This window comes from Rhipicephalus microplus, chromosome 2 (genome assembly GCF_043290135.1).
Source record: "Rhipicephalus microplus isolate Deutch F79 chromosome 2, USDA_Rmic, whole genome shotgun sequence".
In the NCBI taxonomy this organism is placed as follows: domain Eukaryota; kingdom Metazoa; phylum Arthropoda; class Arachnida; order Ixodida; family Ixodidae; genus Rhipicephalus; species Rhipicephalus microplus.
The window spans coordinates 161932161-161939584 of record NC_134701.1 but is presented as its reverse complement, the minus strand read 5'-3'; the positions used below and the strand labels follow the sequence as shown (position 1 = coordinate 161939584).

Genomic DNA, 7424 nt, shown 5'->3' with positions numbered 1-7424 from the left:
TGTGGTCAGTGCAGCCGGACTTCGGCTGTTGGCTAACTTTGGAGTCTTGAGTGAGTAGCTTTGGACTATCGAGTGAATCCCAATAGTTTGTTGCGTCCGCTCAGGCTGTGTTCCCTACGAGTGGGGAGACTAATGCGTTTGCAGCTTTGGGTGACAGGTGTGACTTCTGCTGTGTTCTGCGTGCGATTTCATTTTTGCTGAGCGTGTGAGTGCAAGTGTTTTTGTACAGCAAAAACTGATTTTGAGGCTTATAGAGACAGCAGCGGCAATTGCCAGTGGAACATGATTGGTTTGCTTTTGCATAACATTTGTTTCACTCTGCAGTGGGGGCAGCAAGAAGTGCTGATGCAGAACAGCTGAATATTTCTTATTTGCATTGCTGGATACTTACCCTTGTTTCGTGTTAAAATGGTCTTGAAATTGAAGTGCTGTTTGAAGTTTTCTTTAAATGTGTGGGGCTGACTGTGCTATACGGGGATACTCGTGTTTTAGTTTTTTGCTGTCCGTTCAAGGCATTGAGTACTGGAACAAAATTGGCTTAGAAACTTTTGGATGCTACTTGGTAGCAAGCTTATCCTGCAGGAATGTTTTTTGTCATTTGTTCTTGTGCTCCCCTTTCAATTGTGAACATCTTTTTAATACGCTGCTGTAATTCTTTTGTTTCCAGTGGTCGAGAAGCAATTCCTCTTCAGTTGCCGTTTTTTAGCTCGGTAACATTAATTTTTAGCAGATAGCTAGACAAATGGCTAGAATGGTTCCCAGTAGAAGCAGTTGGCTAAAGGCGTAGCCAGCAACAGCACTCAAGTTCAGAGCAAGTTAGTGTACTTTTCGTTCATTGCTTGGAGACACAGGTGCAACATATGTCTAGCAGAGTGAACCCAAGTTGCACGTCCAGGTCTTCACCAGCATATTTTTGTCGCCTGCCATGCGTTTTTGTGCAAAACTCATGCATGTCTCTTTCTTGTCCAACATTTGAAAATGGAGTTATATGAAATAGGTGTATGTATTAAGATTTTCGTTCCCGTCATTTTTCACTAATATTGTTGTGAATGTTGACCTCATGCAACATGGTAGTCTGTTGCAAGAAGGCCTCGAAAGTGTAGTTCTCTACTTGCAGTCCATTGGACTTCCCAGTAGTTGTGCAGTCCACATAGTGTTTATATGCCATCCCGAACTCTTAATTATTCTTCTCCTGGAGAGTATGCAGGTGTAGTTTGTGAGTAGCTGTACTTCTAGGGTTTGACACGAACAAGGAGATTTTATACTATGGGTGCTTGTTTCTTCCCGATTTCCCCCACTAGGGTACTACCTGTCAATAACGTTTCATGCTGCAGGAAACGTCTTTGTGAAGAGTTTTCTGGAAAGTGGAAATGTCATTTGGTTTTTATAAAACTGATTGCAACAGCCACTGTGTTTTCGTGTACTTTGACAGGCACAGCCTAGCTAGTACGTGGCTGTGCATGTGCAGTTGTGATGGTTCATGTTAGCAAGGACATATAACTAGCCCTTGAATATTGGTTCTTACTGCATAATTTGTGTGCTACTTTTCTGCTGCAATTTTTGTGCAGGGGGTGCGGCCTTGCACCCGCTAGTCGTCTAGGAGGACGCGGGCGCAAAGTCCACCCCATTGCCTTAAAGGGGCCCTGTAACACTTTTTAATGTAACCATAGAATGGATTCATATAAGAGGGCAGACTGGTCTTAGACATTTTTTGTTTATTGCTTCAGTGATCTTGATCAAACTGCACAGGGTTATGCAGTTTTTTCTGCTGATTTCAAATATTTAATTAGTTTTTTTGTAACTTATCTTGTTTCTGAGATAACTTAAGTTCTCCCCCAATTTTAATGCCACTATAGAAAAAAAAAGTGCTTAATTAAAAGTGATATTTAGGATATGCCAACATAGACTAATGACTATAGTGTGAAAGTATGCAAGAGTTTTTTGTTTTTAGGCCTTTGTTGGCTATTTTATAGCAAAATGAACTATCCATTTTCATAAGCAGTTGGAATTGTGTTACAATTTTGATTAGTAATTAATTAGAAAGGCTTGTGTTCTAAATTCTGATCCCATACTTGCATTATACACACATACAGGTTTCCGCTGCAAAAAGAATTATTATTGTACCTGCCCTAGCTGCAGAGATATTGTTACGTCTACGAGAGGGGTTTATTCAGAGCCGACGTATTGGTCGACTGGCCGGTATACAGCAGTGAACGCGCACCAGTGAGCTCTTGCCACCAAACGTCCTCTTCTTCTGCCACCACCCTGTTCCCCGCTACACTGGTGCAAATACCTAAATTACATATGTGGTAACATTTCCCTCCGTGCAGACGAAGCCCACTGGGCGGGTCAAACAGTCTCTCGAGGAATAAAGTGCTTCAAACGTGCAACATGGGCAAGTTCAGTTTTTGCAGACCGTCGGCCGTTCGAATGGAGACGCGCTATGCGGTAAACTAAATCTTTGATACGGTCTAGAACAAGATAAGGCCCCGCATAGTGCGCTAGCAGTTTCTCCCTCAAAATTGAACAGTCGTAAATTTACTTTTTTGAGAAAAATGGAAAAAGCTAAACACGTATAGTTTCTTCAAAAAGCAACATTCATGGTGCGCATGTTATGCGATCCTCATAAAGGCGCTCATAAATTGGTAGTAGAGCTTTAGGCACAAGTTCTGGCAAATTATAAAGAAGCCTTGATAGGGCAGACTGCTCTTAGACATTTTTTGTTTATTTCTTCAGTGATCTTGATTAAACTGCACAGAATTATGCAGGTTTTTCTGCTGATTTCGAATGTTTAATTAGTTTTTCTGTAACTCATCTTATTCCTGAGATAACTTAAGTTCACCGCCTATTGTTTAAGGCTGCCATAGAAAAAAAGTGCTTAATTAAAAGTGATGTTTAAAATATCCTAACATAGGCTAATGGCTATAGATTGAAATAATGCAAGAATTTTTTGTTTTTAAGCCTTTCTTATTATTTTACAGTAAAATGAACTATCCATTTTCAAAAGCTGTTGGAATTATGTTAAAATTTTGATGAGTAATTAATTAAAAAGGCTTGTTCTCTAAATTCTGCTCCCATACTTGCATCCTACACACATACAGGTTTCCATTGCAGAAATAATTATTGTTGTACCTGCCCTAGCTGCAGAGATATTGAGGCCTCAAAATTGAACAGCTGTAAATTTACTTTTTTGAGAAAAATGAAAAAACTGAAAGCACACAGCTTCTTCAAAAAACAACAATCATGGTGTGCATGTTTTGCAATCCTCATAAAAGTGCTCATAAATTCATAGCAGAGCTTCTAACACAGGTGCCGACAAATTATAAAGAGGCCTCGAAGTTGGTTCCTCATTTTTTAGCAGGTTCTGCATGCTAACAGCACCAAGAATCTGGACAGTTAGAATGACATTACAAAAAAATTACCACTTCCTGGTGTGTAAAAATGGGCAGAGAGATAGCAGAATACTTGCAGATTCCAAATATGTCAATTTAAAAAAAAGATTTTTTTGTCACTTTTTGGTCCCAAAGAGCAGTCTGGCCCCTTAAAGTCGGTTCCCGATTTTTTTTTAAGGTTCTGCATGTTAACAGCACCAAGAAACCAGACAGTTAAAATGACATTACAAAAGAATTACTACTTCCTGGTGTGTGAAAATTGGCAGAGAGATAGAAAAATACTTGCAGAAACCAAATATGTCAATTTTAAAAAATGAATTTTTTTTTTCACTTTTTGGTCCCAAAGACCAGTCTGCCCCCTTAAGGAGCTTATTGCCTCATGAATTGGCCGCTGAAAAAATTTTTAGAATCTGTCAAGTATGAACGGAGTTACAAAAATTTGTTGCACATTGCAGTTACTTTCACTCCTCTCTTGTTTCGTTGAAAATGTTGCAAGCTTTTTAAAAAAAGAGGAACGACTTGGGAAAGAATGTAGTCTGTTATAAAGGTTATCTAACTGTTGCAAGACTATTTTTAATTTACTCTCATTATAACCAATATTTTATTATATCGACATTGGTTATATTGAGATACGAGTTTACAAATCAAAGAACGATAAGAACTGATGTATTTACCTTATTGTTGGGACACGTGTCTAAGATATAGAAGAGAATGCAACTGCATGCGATTGATAAAACCAAAGCATTAAAAGGGAGTGCTAGGAGGTGCGAAAACATTGTGATCTGGTAAATACCCCATCTTCTTGTACGTTGTATTTATGCGTCTTTTCTTAATTGTATGTAGTATGATGACTTTGAGAGGGAGCTTAGACTGAAATCGAGCTGTCAAGTTCAAACTACATGAACGCGACTACACATGCGCACACACAGCACTGCATGCATGTGTCCAGCTATTTTTGTAGGTGTGCAATGAACTTGGTAGGTGTATGTTTATTTTACACTGAAAAAGAAAAAAAAAAACGGATGCTATCATCACCTGTCTTATCTGGCTGGACGATGTGGTTGGCCAACAGCAGTTGATGGGCTGTGTATTAAATACAAGAGGCAAGAGTGCATAGAACTATATGAGCAACGTTGCTATGCTACGTCTGGTGGTATGCTGAATTGTTGCCCCATCAGTATTTCCATATCAGCCTTTTCTATTGACCTCCATGGTGTTGGCACACAAGAATAGGTGTTTCAAGCAGAGCCACAGAGTTCCGGTTTAATTTTTGTTGTGCTACCATGGGTGTTCATAGTGTTGCCTAACCAGGAAGTGCATGTTCGTACCTGACTATGTGCTCGCAAGCCTTGCTAAAGAAAGGTTGAACATCGATATTTTTGTGCTATCATACCTTTGAGAAGCGATGAGTGACAAGATATGGCTCATATGAACTAATTACTTTCTGGAGATGAAAGGCTAAAAAAATAAGTCGGCACCGACCCATTGTCTGTTTTTCCAAGGGAGAGAAACAAAATTTCAATTTTTGTCCTTGCTGGTGTTGAAGGACACGTGGGCCAAGAGACCGAAGCGCCCACACTGCTTGGGCGGCGACCAGACCTTGGATATTGGGGGTGTCTTCGGCCAGCTGGATTGGTCAGAGTTGGTCATCAGGAAACACGCTATACAGCATAGCCTCCCAGTGCTCTGCCATGGTTATCCTAAATGTAGGATTGGTGTGGACGGTATGTGTTGTGGCAGAACGTACAGAAATCATTTTGGCCTATGTGTAGGTGGAATGGTTCGCAGGGCAAAGTTCTTGAGCAGATCAGTAATTTACAAGCTGATGCGAACCACAACAATCCTGATTCTTGGAGCTCCGAGTGGAAGGAACAAGACAAGGAAGGTTCCTTTTGGCGTTGCATAAATCAGTTGCCAGACTTTGGGGTGGTTGTTGCCAGACTGCCGCTAAATTTGGCAGAAATGTTTTTTCTGTAGTTGTGGTTTCTCCGTAAGAGGTTGGTGCCATCCGCGGTGCATTTCGCGAGTGCATGAGCGATGCTGGCCGTTTTAATTAACGGAATGAACCGAGCCTAGCAGAAGTCGAGCGTGGTGCTGCCGTGCAATTAAGAGGCCGTTTTAATTTCGTTTTAATTAACGAAATGAACCGCGCATTACAGAATTTGTTTTAATTGACGGAATGAACCGAGCCTAGCAGAAGTCGAGCGTGGCGCTGCCGTGCAATTAGGAGGCCAATTTAACTAACGAAATGAAATAAGGGGGGAGGGGGGCAGCGCATCACCTCCTGCGACTCTATTCAGTTTTCCCCGTCATCCCTAATACTGAGACGCGATATCTTAATCGCACAGCTGCGCACACAGCAAGAGAACGCGCCTCGACTTCTGCTAAGTGCGCTTCATGCCGTTAATTAAAACAACCTCTTAATTGCACAGCAGCACCGTGCTCAACTTCTGCTAGGCGCGGTTCATTCCGTTAATTAAAACGGCCAGCGTCGCTCGTTCGCGAAATGCACCGCGGATGGCACCAAATTCTCACGGAAAAACCACTACAGAAAAAATTTTGCAGTTAAATTTAGCGGCAATCTGGCAACACTGACTCTCCCAGTCTGGCAACCATTTATACCACGCTAAAAAAAACCTTGCCCAAGACAACAGCTTCCATTTTATGGTAGTAAGTACGTGGCTGACAGAGGGCAATAATTTAGTTTAGTGGCGATTTTATTACTGACGTCAGAGCCGGCTGCCCAGCGCACAGCTTTAGGAAATCAGCCACAGCGGGAGGGCAGAGAACAGGCAAGGTGCCTCATACAAATAGTCGTTCATATGCGCCAGATTCAGTGAGAGAGGGGGGGGGGGGTACTCGCCGAGGCTAGAATTCATCTGGAGCGACAGCGCGTAACCCGACGTGGAATTCGCCCGAGCTGAACGCGTTTAGTTTGTTTACATACGGCAGTTGCACTGGCAAAAGTAAATAGAATGCCTACGCTTCAGTGAGCGAGCGGCACTTCCATGCAGCTTGGGGAATGAGCGTGGATCGAGTGCGGTTTCCCCAAAGATGAAACACCCGAGACGCGGCGCAGCAGAGTGATTATAAATGTGTGGAATGTTCACGGATGAGGAGAGAGAGGCCACATAGCCGTACCACAGAACACCTGGCCGTACCATGCCGCACTAAGGGCAACGCTGAGCCTCTGGACTGTACCTGTACAGTCCAGAGGCTCAGCGGTACGCGGTAAGGTACGTCACAGTGTACTAGAATAGTACAGAATCGTGAAAGAGATGACGATCAGTGGGAGGCCGTACGGTCAGAAACGCTTTTCCTTCCAGCTGGCTGAAGGCGCCAGGCGGGAATCGCTAGATCAAATTTTTTCTCTCTCTCTCACACACATTGAGATTATCTTTCCTCCTCCTCCTGCTACTTTCGCCAACTCCAATGTTGTTTTCTTCTTGTACCTGCACAGTGTCATTATCTTTTTTTTCGCTGCCTTTCGTTCGCCCGGCTAGCTCAGTCGGTAGAGCATGAGACTCTTAATCTCAGGGTCGTGGGTTCGAGCCCCACGTTGGGCGCAACTTTTTTTTTTTTACTTTTCTACGGTCAAATGAGTCGGCTTTTGTGCTTTCATGCTGCACTTCTGTGCACAAGGAAGTGCATGCAATGATTATACTTGCATTTGAACATACATGTTTCAATGCAGCATATTGACTGGAGTCAAGTTCGGCGTGTCAGCTGTTACTGATCTCGACCCTAGGAACTTTTCAGATTGGTGGTCATGTGCAAAGGCCGCGTACAGTAAACTAGAATGTGCTGAGTCAGCGCTGGCCAAGTACTTTAAATTAGTTGCTGATAACATAATTACTGGCAAGATAATCTTGACTAAGTTGACTCCCCCAAGTTGAGATATACACCGATAAGGAATATGCATTTAAAGGAACGGGTTGTTTTAACAAAGCAGATATAAAAAGTACACTTCTATCGGGACAAGAAAAAGGTAAGATGGGGTAGAACGTGAAAGAAAAAAAAAAAACAACGTAT

The 7424-nt window shown here is 42.3% G+C and overlaps 1 non-coding gene across 1 annotated transcript; it reads left to right on the top strand.

Moving 5' to 3' along the window:
- The first annotated feature begins 6885 nt into the window (after positions 1 to 6885).
- On the top strand, positions 6886 to 6958 carry TRNAK-CUU (transfer RNA lysine (anticodon CUU)). Its single transcript has one exon. It is a non-coding gene; the product is annotated as a tRNA-Lys (tRNA).
- The last annotated feature ends 466 nt before the right edge of the window (positions 6959 to 7424 follow it).